The following is a 17,100-nucleotide window of genomic DNA, read 5'->3' as shown; positions in this document are numbered from 1 at the left end:
AAAATTCATACTTAAAAAAATAATACATTTAAAACATTCACATTAAAGAAGGATTTGAAGAATAGCAAACTAAAACAATGTAAGTGCTTATTAACCACTGTATATTTTGCTGTAAATCAAGAAGTGAAGTGGTTTAAAGTATTTGACATTGCCAAAAATAAAAATGGAAAAAAAGAATTCAGTCTATTCTAGAAAAAATATTTCCAAAACTTTCCAGTAAACAGTCTCTTGTAAAGTGAGATCTGCTTTATTTAAAGACACATTTGAGCCTTATTTCCTTTTTTTCCTTTCCTGAAAAACCAAATATAACTTTGGCAGGTTTACATAATAGATAACCAGTACTAATTGATCCTAGGATTGGTACTTAAAATTGAATGTCTTTGTAGATTATAAAATTGTGATAATATTTATTCATTTAGCAGCCACCTTGATTTTTTTAAGACAAAATATTTAATGTACTCATTACAAGGGCTCAACTGGAGACATTTAAAAAAAAACCGAAAATGACACCACAGCTTCAATACAAAATCCTACACAGTAATCAAAGAAAGGAGGGACCAACAGGGGAAAACAGCAACGCAGGGAGACCGGCTGGATTGGCAGGCCAGGGCTCTTGGGGGGAGACGTGCTTTGAGTAGTTTCCTTGCAGGTTCTCAAAGTTTGTGGGTGTTTCCAGAACTTAGCAGCATGTGTGTTCAAAGGGCTATTGATGTTGGGTTCTCAGCAAGCTCTGCATGGAGAACAGGATGGAGCTGACCATTTGTCCTTCAGGATGTCCAGGCAGAAGTGACTGTGTCCACATGGTGGTGGTTAGTGGGCTGTGACATTAGGTAGGCCCTGTAACTGTATTCGTTGGTATCTGCCAGGTTCTTTTTTTTTTTACAGAGAGGAAGGGAAAAGGATAGAGAGCTAGAAACATCAATGAGAGAGAAACATCAATCAGCTGCCTCTTGCACACCCCCTACTGGGGATGTGCCCACAACCAAGGTACATGCCCTTGACCAGAATCAAATCTGGGACCTTTCAGTCCGCAGATCGACACTTTATCCACTGAGCCAAACCGGTTTGGCCTATTCCTTATTTTTAAGAAAAAATTTTCTTATCTCTAAAGTAGTTTAAATACTTCTATTAACTTGTAACAGACAGCAAAATATTTCTCCAGCAAAACGGATATATTTTGGAACAAAAAAAAGAATTGCAATTTGGGATATGCCTGCACTTTAATGGTGAACTGAGTGCAAGTCCAGAGAAACAAAGGAGAGGGACACTCAGTTATGGACTTGGGAGGGGCTATTGTAAATGAAAGGTCCATTGGAAGAAATTGAAGTTTTGAAGTATAGCTGTCTCTCATTGACTGAGCTGTTATTAGGCAAGGAGAAATCTTTTCTTCCTTCTGCTGAGGTAGTAAAATGATACCACTTCTTGTTGGAGATGCAAGGTATCCCTCTTCCTGTTAGGGTTTAGTGTGACATGAATGAAAGTTCTCTTTTCTAGTCTAACCAACTCCATTTTAAATGAGGCTTCTTTTTATTAATTTTCAGACTTTAGAGATATGTAAAGTAACTTCAATATTACTATCTTGAAGAGGGGGAAGAGGGAGGAAGGTACTGTGTGTGTTAAACTATCAATATGTTTGTCTCAGCCTGATAGCTCTTTCCTCAGCATTTTGAAGATACTGTTTTCATTGTCTTTTGGCCTCTATTGTTGCTAAATTCTGTCATTTTTTTGTTTCATTTTGGCTCATGTTTTCTCTCATTTACTTTGAGATTTTCTCTATCAGAATTTTACTGTTTCCTTATGATTTGATTAGGTGAGATTTATTTATCCTTCTTGAAACATTATGAGTCTAGTCTGTGGACTCATGCCTTTCTTTAATCCTGGAATATTATCACCCATTATATCTTTGTCTGTCTACTCTTCCTCATTCTCTTTATTCTTTCCTTCTGGAACTTATTTTTAAAAAATATATTTTTATTGATTTCAGAGAGGAGGGGAGAGGGAGAGGGAGATAGAAATATCAATGATGAGAGAGAATCATTGATTGGCTGCCTACTGCATGTCCCCTACTGGGGATTGAGCCTGCAATTCAGGCATGTGCCCTTGACCGGAATTGAACCTGGGACTCTTCAGTCTGCAGGCTGACGCTCTGTCCACTGAGCCAAACCAGCTAGGTCCCTTCTGGAATTTTTATCATACATATTGTTAAATTTTTTCAATCTCTTCTTTGTCTCTGAACTTTTCTCATATATTTTATCTCTCTATACTAGATTCTATAATTTTCTTAAAACTTTTTTCCATTCACTAGTTCTATTGTCTCTAATCTGTTAACACATATGAAGATTTAAAATTTCAATGCCTATGTTTTTATTTTTAGAAGTTTTATTTTCAAGTGTTCTTGCTTTTTTAATTTCTCTCTCACCTCCTCAAACATTCCTAACTTTTGCTTCCCTGTAGTTAGTTATACTATGAATCCTCTTATTGATAGTGTTTCTTTTTTTATGATGAAGCCTTTCCTCCTGGAGGCTATTATTTTATTTTTGTTGCAGGTGGTATTTCTTCAAGTGGAAGACCTCTGTGTCCAGGACTTTGGGAATAAATATATCTCCAGAGCAACCAGGCCCCTAGGGTTTCCGCATTTATATAAAATGTTCAGCTTGGGCATCCTTTATGAAGAGAGAGAAGTAAATTTGGATTCTATGCAGCAAGTGCAGGCTTAAAGTTCTACTTTCTCATGGGAGCATTTTGTTTTTAATCCACTTTGTATTAAAGGATAGACAACCAAGGTTCCTAGTTATTTCACTGGACTAGAAAGATAAGGTCTTTTGGCTCCTATACTCAAGGAGTAGTCTTTCTCAGGTTCTTAGATGTAGAATTTAGTTTCAGCTCTCTGTCTAGTTGGGACTCAAGGAGATGCCTTCTGTAGGTACTAAACCTTCAGTCCTGGCCATTAGATACCCCAACTCCATCAATGTTGGCATTAGCTTGTGCACTTACACTTAGGCTTTGAATTCCCCTCTTTATTTCTGAAACTTAAGGGTTTTCTTTTCTTTCAAACTATGTATTAAAACAAATTGGGGGCTGGGGAGGCAAGGTATATTTATCCACTATTTCCATGTGCTTGGAATAAGTGGATAGTCTTAAAACTAGTCCACCAGTCTCATTTCAAATTGTCACAAGTACCAGAGTTACTAAGGGTTGTTAATGGATCAGCAAAGCATAGAATTATAATTGTGTTGAGAGTCCTATATGACCTTGGTCATGTCCCTGGAATTTAGTTTTGAATGTGAACATTGTTTTTTCTCTGCCACAATAAAAAGCAAAGTTGCTTAGAGCAACCTGTAATGAAGCCAAGATTTGGGGCTGAGAATCTTTTGAGCCACAGAGCATTCTTCATTTTGTAGTCACTGTAGACCAAGCTCAAGGAAACCTTCCTCCAGTTCAAAAGGGAGGAGGAAAGTTTGTATATTGCATTTCCTCTAATTTACTAGAAAAATTCACTTGGGTTATTTTGGTGGACAGAGTACAATTTTTATTTTTATTCTTATTTACACATATGTGAAGCATTTAGTGCATAATGTTTCTTTAAAAGAATATCTTATGCTTCTAGCAGTGGACTAATGTCACAAGGTAGCTGAAAGAAGAAATGTGTATTTAATATATCTTTTTATCACAAGCACCCCATTTACTATGTAATACATATTGACCCCCAAGATACTTCATTATACATCTATACATAAATACATACATGTTATATATTTATAGAGAATATATTTAAATTTGCATTTTATATGTATATATACATATATATATATATATATATATATATATATATATATGAGAGAGAGCAATTAATATATAGCTAAATGAAAATGCACTTTGCTGGACTGAGCCAACAGCATAACACAGTATATTTGCTGGAGTACTTGTGTAAAGTTCAGAAGAGGCCTGTTAAGTTATAATGGCAAGAATTTTTTTTAGTCACAGAAAATGATAGCCATTCAAATGTCAGGTGTCTAATAAAAAAATTAGATCCATCAGATGGGAACACACTTTAAATAATTGTGACTACATTTGTTGTGCTTGCTGGTTTCCTAGTTACCCACAGGACAGGACAGAATTGCAGAGAAGATGTGGTAAGTTACTCTGATTGTCAAACAGCTGAAAAAAAATAGTCTGGCTCTGGTGATGAGAAACTTATCTGTTCCAAAAGCCATCAAAGCTCATTGGGGCCTTTTTAGTGCATTGAAATCATTCAACATGCCTTCTTTGTAACATACGATTACGGAGCTAAAGGATTAAGTATTAATTATAAATGTGTTCAAGTTTCTTCAGTAATACTGAAGATTATCTTTCCTAGAAATATAAAATTACATGTGATTTTATTTATTCATTTAATTAGATTTCAACAAAATAGGTCAAAGGCAGTGATGAGCAGAACACAAAATAAAAAGGGAACTAATGACTTATTCAAGTATAAATATTAATATATTACTTACATGGACGGGTCTCTATTACTAGCTGTGTGACCTTGAGCTGGTTACTTAATGTTTCTAAGTCTTAGTTCTACAGTTAATGAGAATTAATAATACCTATCACATGAGGTTGCTATGTTTTTTAAACTTGGGAAACATTTATTTACTTTCCCACATCCCCAATCATTGATAAATCTTATATCTCCTCAGGAAAACATGGCACTATTGAGCATCCAATTCATCCTATGGAGAACTTCAATCTTAGGTCACCACATTAGGTTTTTATGAAGGGAAAATAAAGCATTTGAAGTGCTCAGTAGAACACCTGGCACATAATCTCTTAGTAAATGGAGTAACTATTATTATTTGGTGACAAAATTGATAAGAAAATAATATAAATACTGGATTTATTTTGGATTTTAACCTTTAAATAAACTTTACATGTACAATGAGCTTATTTTATACTTGACCAAAAAATGTAAATTATTTTCTGAATTCTTGAATAAATAACTGAAGAGTGCAGCTGGTATTCAAAACTAGAAAGCTGTTATACTTTCTTGAACAGTGAACTTGGAAGGTGGTAGGAGGAAACAGCTTCAAATTGGAAAAGCTTCATTCTTAATTTTGGATTATGAAGAGCAACATTATAAGACCTAATACATTAAAATTTTATAATATCTTTAGAAACAAGTCCTGAAATAGCAAGTATTGGAATGAGAAATGTTCCAAACTTTTCAAAAAAAGCTTTACTTTGAAGGGTCCAAATGTATTGTCTTTGAAAGGTGGAGAATGATTACTAATTTTGCATCTCAGGGAAAATTTGCCACATTTTGAGTATTATGAGCAGACTCCTAATGCCCAAAGGGAATTATGTTCTGTCTTTTATTGCTTGTGGGAGGGGTGTTGCTAAGAAACAGAATTCCTGATATGTTGTGAGGAATGAAACTTGTCATTTTAGTGATGCACTGAGAATAAATGCAGCCAAGGCCATGTATTTTCAAAATCTAAAGCTGTTACCCTCCAAAGGAGACTGCATCTCTGGCTGATTAGGCATAACTCATCTGTTTATGTGAGGCTCAGAGAACAAGCCTTAAAAGCCTATTGATGCTCTAAAAGCATATATAGCATGCCAGATCATTCTCTTGTGTTTGAAGGGCAAAAGGAAAACAGCTACAGAGTTTGAAGGATGGAAGGAAGCTAAGGTGCACCTAGCGCTTCTACCCAAGCACTGGGCTGGGCTCTGTTATGGCCACATCTTGCTGACTCCACCTGGTTACTGGTGAAGTAGGTGCATCATTTCCACTTTACAGATAAGGGAATACATTCATCTGAAACTTGACCAATGTCACAAGCTGTTAAGTGTTAGTGTTCCTAACATCAAGCCTTTGTTATTTGACTCCAACTGCGGAGTTCTTGCCATTAGAGCTACCATCTATCAACTTCCATTTAAAAAGGACTAAAGAAAGGGTCAGAGTTAAACCACAGCTACAAAGGAAATTAGGCAAATTCTGACTGTCAAGATATAGGCCTAGTGTTTTAAGAAGGCCCAGATTCCTGGTGTCTTCTAAGAACGGGCACTTTCTTATCATTTTTCATCCTGTAAGGCACTATACACACAAGTGACTATGCATTCTTGCTAGAGATCTTTAAAACACAGAGAAATGCGATTTGGTCTGATGTAGGAGACTATTTGAGATGATTGGGATCTCTAGGATCCTTCCAATTTTGTTTCTCTTATACCACCACATTTTAGACACCTATTCTCATGTCTTCAGGACTGAAATAAGTTTTCTCTTATTATTTATTTTATTGTGATGACATAAGTTTCATCATTTATTATGATGAAATAAGTTTTCTCTTATTATTTATATTATTATGATGACAACTGGAAATAGCTCATGGGAATAATCCAGAAGTAAAAGAATTCATTCATCCAACATGTATTGAGAGCATATTGTGTGATAGCAGTATCAGCAATTAAGGCAGAATTCCTATTCTCAAAGAGCTTATCTTCTAATGGAAGAGTAACATATAGAAAATAATTTCAGACAGTAATGTGTGCTCTTCAGGAAAAGAAATATCTGTACGAACAATAAAAATGGAACTGTGGTGGCAATTTAGAAAGGGTGATCACTTCAGGCCTCTCCATGGACCTGCCATCTGCACTGAGACCTGAGAAATAGGAAAGAAAGCTGTCCAACCTTCAGCAGATAATGTTCGAGACAGACTAGCTGGTGTAAGGCCCAGAAGTGGACTCCAGGAAGGACAAGGACAAAACATGTGAGTAGGAGAGGTTGACAGGTGCATTACATCAGGCCTTGGTGGTGTGTGGAGGAGTTTGGGTTTTATTATGGGTATGATGGGAAGCCACTAGAGGGTTCTAACCTCCAATTATCATGCTATATGTTATTGAAACATAACTCTGGCTGCTGTCTGGAGAATTAGTTGTAAGTGGAAGCTGGTAAACTTTAGAAGGAAGGCTGTTACTACATAGTCCAGATGAAAGATGATGATGATGGCTGGGCCTAGGATTATAGTAATGAAAATAGAAGTGGAAGGATATAGGCTAATGTGTAGAGGAAGTTCCTAAAGGATTGTTGATGGATTGAATGGCAAGTGTGAGGGTAAGATGAGGAATCAAGGACTCAACAAATGCTTGGCAACTTGTCACTTTCTTAACAGTTATAAAACAAAAGGCAACCTGCTGATGATTACCCAGTCATTTCTGTCACTCCTAGAAACAGCAGCAGTGACTGACAGTATATTTGCACTCGTGAGTGATGATGTGATTTTAAAAATTGAAGCTTTAAAATGTTTTAAATTATTATTTTAATTTTGTCTCAAAAGGAAACAGCAAATATTCCCTTAGCTGTCAGAATCTTAAAGAAGGAAAAAATACATCCATACACTCTCAACACACACATACACATACCACTAGAAATGATATTTGTTTTACGTAGAATACTGAAAGTATCTGTTAGAATTTTAAAAAAGAAAACAAAAAAGCCCATAGGCATAAATAAATGAACTGTGTAAATGACTTTGATTCATATGAAACATAAATATAAAACCCACAATGAAAAAGGCCTTTTTAAAAAATGTTTGCCTATTTAAAGATTCATGGGAGGAGATATTAAAGCAGTCTGACCATCCATGTTTGGAATACATATTTCTCACCCAAATAACAATAGTGCAAAAGTTAAAAAAAAAAAGTAACAATATTTAGCTTATGGGGCTTCAAGAAGTACAGGAGCTACAAAACAAAAAAGGGAAGCACAAACCAAATGTGCAGCGTGCACACCATGAGAAATGGATGAAAAGAATTTGTGAGCTAACAGGAAAGGAAGACAGTGCCTTCAAGGGACATATGATATTCCCACTGGTGCAAATTCAAGACAATCACCATGCAAAGTTGCTGCCCCTGATTGCTAAGCCAATACATAAGGAGACTTTTTTTAGTGTATTAAATTGCTCACTGTCAGCAAATTAATACTTAAAAGTACACAACTAAGATGAAAACATCTCCCATCATTGTAAATCATTGGTGGTCTAGAGCAGACCTTTATCCACCCTCTACCTTCCAAACCCCAACCCCACTGCCCACCATCATATATTCTTGTCTTCTCATAACGTCTTTCAGATTTCATTTGATAGACTAACCCCTTTACCAATGATTACAGTCTTAGTGGGACTGTCCTACTGACATTGACCAAGGCAGGGCAAGCAGATGCACTCACTCTGTGAATTTAATACAAACAAATAAAAATGACTGAACTTGTTAAACTCAACAATGACATATTAAAGAGACTCCCTGTTGGTTACCTAGATTACCTAGATTCCAGAGCAGCCTTGATTCCTGTCCCTGTTGAGACTTGGTTCTTTAGCTTTTCCCTAGTGAATATCACCTCCCATATCCTGTCAATAAATCCCTTTTCTTGCTAAGTTAGGTGGTATTAGTTTCTATTGCTTGCAATAGAAGAATCTTAGCTGAAACAGTTAAATTTATCTTTTTAGTAACATACCCTGGTGGTCTAAAAATTTTTTTTGTTAACCCTCACCATAGGAAACTTTTCCCATTAATTTCTAGACAGAGTGGAAGGCAGGTAGGAAGGAAGAGAGGGAGAAAGAGACAGAGAGAGAAGGAGAGAGAAATATGGATCTAAGCAAGATGCATTGATTGGTTGCCTCCAGTACAGGCTCCAACTGGGGAGGGCAACCCAGGTACATGCCCTTGAACAGGAATCGAATCCATGACCCTTTGGTGCATGGGCCAATACTCTCACCACTGAGAAACACTGGCTAGGGCAACAAAATCTTTGCTTAACTGTTTTGCAAAAGAATGCTAAGAGACCCTTATGCTCTTTAAATGCCCAGTGATAGCTAATGCTTCATAGATAGTAGTGTTAAGAATCTGTGTATTTAGGAATGGCTTTAGATGCCAATCAGTTCCCAAGACTTTCTCAGGTCAACTTTTGTGGTGATACAGATATTCATTTACTCTAGTGCTGCCCTTGTTCCTATAAATCTTCTTTATATGTGTTTTAAAGTAACAACTACATGTCTTACACTTTTAAAAGGTCCATATTCAGTTCCTGTTGCTTTTCTGTTTTCAGAAATGTTCACGATTAATTAAGATGACACTATTTTCACTTGTGATTTGCTGTTAAGAGAAATGGTAGATGTGCAGATCAAACACAAGGCACAGATCAGGCCAGGGTGATCAGGCTTGCAAGGTCATGTGACTTAACAGGGCCAGGGCCTAGCTTAGCATTCAACACATGGGGAATGATGAGGGTGCATATGAGAACGTGGAAGAAAGAGTGGATGTTTAATTTTTTTTTTCTTTACTATTTTCTAAGCACCTTCAATATGGTGTCATTCTGCACAGTAAGTCTGGTACTGCCGTATTGCTACCTTGGTTGAAATAAAGAACCTACAATTTAGCACAATAGTCACAGAGATTCAGAAGGATAATAAAGCCACCAAAGAGAAAGGCAACTTAATTTGCAAATGACATGAAAGACAGGAGAAGTAGGAGGATCATTAGCTTACGTAACCAGGTTCAAGTAGAATTAGGTGTAGGGTATGGGAGCAGGGCAACATGTGCTTTAATTTGCCAAAGATAAGGTACCAGTAAAATGTGAGCAATGCTCATATAAAATAATCAGGGCTTGGATGCCCTCACTGAGCCTGCATTTCTTCCAGCATTGAGTTCTGATTGGAGAAGGGAGATAAACTAGTCAACTCGCTTTTCAGCCCTTCACACAAACAATATTTTTATTACCTTAAATGGATGGAGAAATCCCTACTCCCCAGACTTTGTGTTTCCATGAACCATCTTCCATTTGCAGGCCGCCTCTCTATCCGTTACTTAAGGGGAAGTAGTGTCTGATGGTTCAGCTCTGGCAGGTTTCTCCCTGGCCAGCCTGAGCCTCACAGCAGATGCATTCTCCTTTCACCCCTGTCCTCCATGCAGTAAGCATATCTGGGTCAGGCCCAGACCCACCTCCTGTGTATACTTCGGGAGATTTTTTTTCTCTGTCCTTGCTATCAGAGCTTTGTAAGTTATGAGGCAACAATGACTAGGTAATTTTTGGATAGTCTGGAGCCCCAGCCTCTCTTGTAGGTGGATCCAGGAAGCAAGTGATATGGATTCCATCTAGAGGTCAGCCTGTTCAAACCATTCATGAGGGCCCTGCGTAAGCACCTCTCAAAGGCCCCACCTCCAGATGCCATCACACTGGAGATTAGGTTTCAACTTGAAGCGGGGGGAGGGGGTGCTCTTTGTCCTTCCTCAGTTGGATGAATGTACAGGGGTAGTTATCAGCGCTCCATTTCTCTTTATACTGAATAGGTTAAGCTAGAAACCATGTGTAAGTACTTATGCCTGGGCCAATACATGATAGTGGGCCGGATAAAAAGCAGCAGAAACATAACCGAGAGAATGTAGTCACAGGTTACCAATAATAAAGTACTCAATTTGGGGAACCTAAATGAAATAATAGAGTTGCAAAACTAAATCCTAGGTTTTAGATTTCTTTCTATATCAGAACACACACACACACACAAAATAAGTTCAAAAACCAAATGTCTTGCCTTCACATAGAACATTGTGTTATAGTTTTTCATTTGGGAGGGACACATACTTTTGTGTATTTTTATATGCTTTATATGTTTTTGTAAAGTGGCTGCGGTGGAGGTGGAAACATCTGATTAGGTTGGAAAACTCTTAAACTAACTAAAAGGTGGTCCTGAATTGCCAAGAGTATTTTGGTAACTTTGTTCTCAGGAGAATGATGGTTGCATACTATAAGTTATTTTATTTATTTTTTTCCTTTTCTCTCACTTAAATAACAAGGTATGCATTTATTCACAATAATTTTTAGCAAATCAATATCACAAAATAAATCAGTATAATTAAATTCATCTATCCCAGTCTAAATTTCTGGTCAGCAAAGTTTTTAAAGCAAAAAATAAACAAATAACAAACAAACAAAACAAAAACAACCCTCAGTCTGATTTTCTGAACATAAACAATAATAAATTTCTTTTCAGGAAGGGGAACACATTTTCTTGTTTATAGTTTCCTTTGATTTCCTTTCATCATTAGCAATGCTGAAATATAGAGTCTAGACTGCAACCTCATTGCAGCACTGGGGATTGATTTTAAAAAGTGGACCAGAAGTGCCTGATCTTTTGCTTGTTTTGAAACAATAAGTCTCGTGTTGTAAAAATGGCACAGTTCTTACTGTCCTTGGTTGTGCATAGTTAAATCCTGATCCGTGGGAGCATGTTTGTATTGCAATGATCCTAATTTACCATAAATAAATTATTCTCCCATGAAGCCCATAATAAATATAGTTTTAATTGCATGCCAACTGTTAGATCCTAAAATTAGACAGCTTTGGTCATCCTTTGCCAAAGGGAGGAGGTGTCCTGGAATATTTGAGTTGAGATTTTCTGTGGCTCCAGAGGCACGTTGGGCGAGAGAAGAAGCAGCAATATGTATAATGAGAATCTGAACAAATTTCAGTTGCAAAAGCCTTATTTCTGGGTCAGACAGAAACCGTGTTCAAAATGCCTTTTTCAACCAGTTCAAGGATGGTGCCCCAGTTGTGTCTTTTATCATCTCTCTTCTTTTGAATCTCCAGGGTCCATTTTCATAGATGCAGCTAAAGAAGGTGAGTTAGAGACTTGTTCCAGTGTTCTTCCTTAATTAGCAGAAACAGTTCCCACTTAGGAAAGATGTTCATGCCCTTGGACCAGGAGCCTTCAAATAGTCACTCTCTAAAGGAAAATGTAGGACAATCTTACAAATTAATTTGAGCACAGGGGAATTCAGGCTATGTGTGAAATTAGGTTGGTCCCAATAGAAGTGAGGTTAGGAATGCTTGTAACCTGGGAGATTTTGAGTCTCCTCACCCTCCACCCCCATCAGCACGCCTTTCCCAGCCCACTCCCAATAGAGCCACTTGCTCCTCTGCTCCAGCTGAGTGGCTCTGGGCAAATACTTAACCTCTTGATGCCTGTTTCCTCATTTGATAAATAGGAAGCATTACAGTACCTACTTCACTGAGTAGGTAGAAGGATTAAAGCAGATGCTGTTTATCAAGTGTCCCACACCAAGTGTCCGTTATTCCTTAAATCACATTTTTAACAGAGAGGAGCATACTTTTTAAAAACAACTATTCAAGCAATGTTGGAGGATTCCTATGTTCTTTCAAACAGCTGATATCATTCTTTCCTTTTTAATATTAAAAATATAGTATAGATATATTCAGAATGTCAACAATATACTTACAACTCCTTATTTTGCAATTCTAGAGTAGTCTTTAGTTAATAGAACAATAATTGAATTCCCCTTTGGGAGGCATGTAAGTTGTCCTTTTCATACTGGTCTTTGTTCACCATGGCCATGCCTTCAAATTTCCTTACTCTTCAGCAAATCTGCTCTTCCACAGCCCTGAGTATGTTTAAGAAATTTCCCAGAAGTCGATGAAAGCATTTGGGTGCTGTTCTTCTTGTGAAGAAGATTCTTGGCTTCCTAGAATCTCCTTCACTCACATCTCATTGTTTCTCCAAAGGTTAGAAAGTCAGGTTGCCGATGCTTGTGCTTCTACTACAGAAAGAATATATAAGAAACACAAACAAACACAAAACACAAAAGAAATTATTGAAGCAAATTCCAGGTCTCAAGTAATCATACATCAATCAAGCAATTCAGGATTTCTTAATGATTTCTTTTAAAAGATCCCATTTGCTCAAGACTTTGCTGCCAGGAGAGCAGGTAAAGGCTGTGTTCTCTGAAAGCACTGTGGCTTACTTTCCTGTTGGCTTACCTGTGCAATGCGTTTCCCTCTTTTTACACATACAGTTTTTAGTAGATAATAAATATACGTGGATGTTCCCCTCTTTTCTGTAGATCTGTGGTGTAATATAAACCAGTGCATTTCCAATTTTTTCTTTGCTTTCACAACACTTTCAGGAGGAACTGCACCAAAGAAATTGGTGAAAAGCATCCCTTCATTCCTAGTCTCTCAACATCCAGCCCCTGCCACCACTTTCGCTAGTTTACTCATATACTCTTCCTAGATATTTTAAACATGTGCGATTATGAATGCGTATATAATGACTCCTTTTTTTTTTTTTTTTTTTTACACAGCGGGTGCCATACTCACCTCAGTGTTTGGCAACTTGCCTTTTCCATCAAACACCATCTTGGTCATTATTACAAATCTGGACACAAAAGTTTCCATGTTTCTAAAGGATGGTCTTCTTCCCCTCCTGTGCATATGCATGTGCACGTGAAGCGTTCCTTAAATAATATTTTGGCACAATTAATGCCTAGATCACTCCCTCTCTCTCTTTTCATAAGCTGAGGAATAGACACTGAAGTCTATGATGTCTGACTGTTTAGTGAGGATTCTTTTCTGCTGTCCTCCCTCCTCTCCCTCCTGCCCCCCATGCACTGGCTTGGATCTCAGGCATGTGTCCAGAATGGTATTGTTGTCAGGAGGGTCCAATATGTTACTGGGAAACCCCCAGTTGGGCTCCGGTTGCCTGATGTTATGTCCAATAACGAAGGCAGGGTTAAATCATAGTAGGCGTTTATTGAGAAGGCTAGCCAACCAAGAAGACAGGGCTCTTATAAGCATTCAAACCCTGTCTTACAGCAAGGTGCAGGGAAAAGGATTATAAAGGGGAAGGGGCTAGAGTGAGGCTTTTGAGGTCCACAAACCTCAGCTATTGTTGATGAGATGATATTTTGACTGCTGATGGGTCAGTCTGATCATGCTTATTGGTTCTGCTTGCTGGATTCACAGCTGAGTCACCCCCTCAATTGCTTTGCACAGGCCTTGAAAAGGAAACTTAAGAAAAACTTAACCCTCTATCCATGTATAAGAAACATAACCCTCTATTCACTTAACTATATGTATTCTAAAATTTAAAATAGTATGATTATTTTTCAGATTAATTCAGGTGCTCTATCAGATTATAAATACCCCTATCAATTCCAGCTAAATCCTGTCCTAGAACTGATTTCTCTTCATTGCCATATAAAAAGGACTCTGTTGCCCATCTGAGGGATTTTTAAACTGACAGTCTATGATTACTTTCTTAGTCCTCTTGCCAACTTCTGTAAGTACCGAGGTAGTGAAGACCTCTTTGGGGTGGGGTTGGGAACACCTGGAAAGAAGTAGGAAGACAGCTGAAACCGGTTTGGCTCAGTGGTAGAGCATCGGTCTGCGGACTGAAAGGTCACAGGTTCGATTCCGGTCAGGGGCATGTATGTTGGTTGCGGGCACATCCCCGGTAGGGGGTGTGCAAGAGGCGGCTGGCCGGTGTTTCTCTCTCATCGACGTTTCTAGCTCTCTATCTCTCTCCCTTCCTCTCTGTAAAAAAAATCAATAAAATATATTAAAAAAAAAAAAAGAAGTAGGAAGACAGAGTGATTTGATCTTATGGATGGGTGTATAAAAAAGTTAGTATTGACTAGAGATTTGTTTTCCTTTGGGTGTGATTGGTAATGGACATGCTTCTAGATCTAGCACAGAGTGAACAGCTATTATGAATGGAAAAGTCATGAGTCTTAAGAGAGGGCTATATATGTTTGTTCTTTAGGGCCATCTGATTAGCACCCTGAATTTTTTTTTGATAGATTCTCTTTCCACTTCTGTGTGTTGGGAGGAAGCCCACGAGCCCACGTGGGGCCTCTTCCTGCCTTAAATAGCCTTAGGGAAGACAGGCGACTTGGGCATGGCCTTTGGATGTTGTCCCCAGCCTCTTGAGAGAGTGGTGTAGTATATAGGATTGGCAGTGGAGGTTCAGGCCAACAGTGTGGTGCCAGGCTACCCAGAGGAGCCTTGCTGTTGTGACAAACCTTTGCTGTCAGCAGTATCTCCCCTAGATAGGGGCAAGAGGGCCGCCACTTCGATTCTTCCGGCTTCACCTCCGCCCACCCAGAGCCTATACCGTCCCTTCTAGACCACAATCTGATGTGGGTTGCTTCTCATAGTTGTTTCCCTGCCCTCTTGATGGCATTTGAGTTTATGGGTAATTGACATGACTGATCCTGAAAATGCTGACCCTTGAGCACTCCTTGCCTGTATCTGACACAATTTGCTACCCAAGACCACCACAAGCTCACTGTGGAAGCACTGATTTTCTTATCTGACTTTCATCCTTTCTTTCCTTTGGTGGCATCACTTCAACTTTCCTTTGAAGTAGCAGGGGGAGGAACTAGTGTGGCAAATCAGCTAGTTTCATCTCTCGATCACCTGATTGGTTCAAGCAGAGCATGGCACTCAAGTCAATCCACTATGAATCAGTGCTGGGACTTACGTGGAGCTATTAAGAAGGAGAGAAGTTCTCTTACCTTAGTCTAATTGGGTGAAAGCCTGGGTTCTTTGGGCGTTCAACATGAGAGTGTGTTGAAAATAAAGCCAACTCAGAGGAAATTTGGTGAAAATTAGCAAGAGAGAGGTAGATTGATTCCTGGCATCATTGGATCTGGATTATGTAGCCAGTAAGACCCACAGGCCTTGAAAAGGAAACTTAAGTAAAACAACCCTCTATCCATGTATAAGAAACTTAACCTTCTATAAATGTAGTATATGTGTTCTATGATTTAAAATATGATTGTGATTAAAATAATTATGATTATTGTCTCCCAGAGACAATAAATTCCCCTTTGCTTAAGCCTTGAACTGTTTCTCAGTTGGAATTCAAAAAGAGTCCCAACAGATTCAACCACCTAACAAGTGGTGGAACAGGTTACAGAATCGAAACCAGGATCCTTCAGACCAAAGGCTGATTCTCTATCCACTGAGCCAAACCAGCTAGGGCTCGAGCAGCAATTTTCAAGTGGTGCGTCACAAAAACTTTTAAAACATGCAATACCTGACTATTTAGTCAGGGACACTGACCTCTTTTCCCTTAGATTTTCAAGTAAAAAAATGACAATAGCTAACACAACAATAACAGCCCAATGTGAATCACTCAAAACTGTACCTTTTTTTTTGTCAGATCAGCAAAAAATATATATTTTGGTGTGCCACAGAACTTTAGTAATTAGTTTATGTGTGTCATGAGATGAAAAAGGTTGAAAAGCACTGCTCTAGAGACATGGGGAATCTCAGGGCTCTCAGGAAAGCAAGAAAGCTAGAGTGATGAAGCAGAGAGGACATTGTAGATAAGGAAGCAATTTTCAACCGGAAAAATGTTGCAACTGCAAAAGAAAACACAGAACTGATACTTCCTTGGCTGCTCTTACTGCGTGGGCACTTTTAAAACAAGTTAAAAAAAATTTTTAGTCATCAGATTGTTTTACGAAGCAGGAAGAAATTAGTTGTCTGTGCATTTATTCCGGCACTCACCCTGCCTTGGGCCCCATGCCTTATTCCCCTCACCTTCTGTGGGAGATGATCTCCTGCCAGGGAACTGGCCAAGCAACCTGAAGCATGGTGTTTCCTCATTGCTTCATGCAGATGCCCAGACCTCAAGTCAGGGAGACACGGAGGTGATGCTGACCGGTTTCTAAGTGAGGTTAACTGGAGGTCAGTGTGGCACAGGCTGGGGAAGCTAGAGTAGGGATCATTGGCATTTCCTTCAACCAAATGACTCTTTGGATAAAAGCTAGTCAACTAACCAGTTGGTTTGGCATCTTGTAGACTCCACCATACCCTTCAAGTTGCCACACTGATATACAAACATAGGGCTTTGCTTTTTAGGAGTTTTTAATGTATTTCCCAATCTTCCCAAATTCTTTAAAGCATATTTGACACTATATTTTCTTTTAGTGTTATTACTATTTTCTTAAAATTACACGCACACACACACACAAAAATCATGCTTATTACAGAATTTAGAAAAACAACACAAAGATGTAAGAATAAGCCCGGCAGTCATCTTTGTTAACATTTTATAACATACATTTTTTCTTTGTTATTATTGCTTGTCAACCTTTTTTTTTTTTTTTTAAGTGTATTCTAGACAGCTCTCCTTGTCAATAAATACACTTATGTGCAGCAGATAATCCAGAACAAAATACCTATCTGGCCACATGGCAGCTGTTTAAATGTGAAAGACATTATTCTAGCCTCTATTTTCTAAGTTAAACCTCTTCACT

Source organism: Pipistrellus kuhlii, unplaced genomic scaffold, assembly GCF_014108245.1.
Source record: "Pipistrellus kuhlii isolate mPipKuh1 unplaced genomic scaffold, mPipKuh1.p scaffold_m20_p_4, whole genome shotgun sequence".
NCBI classification, from domain to species: Eukaryota; Metazoa; Chordata; class Mammalia; order Chiroptera; family Vespertilionidae; genus Pipistrellus; species Pipistrellus kuhlii.
Note: the sequence above shows the minus strand (reverse complement) of the source record.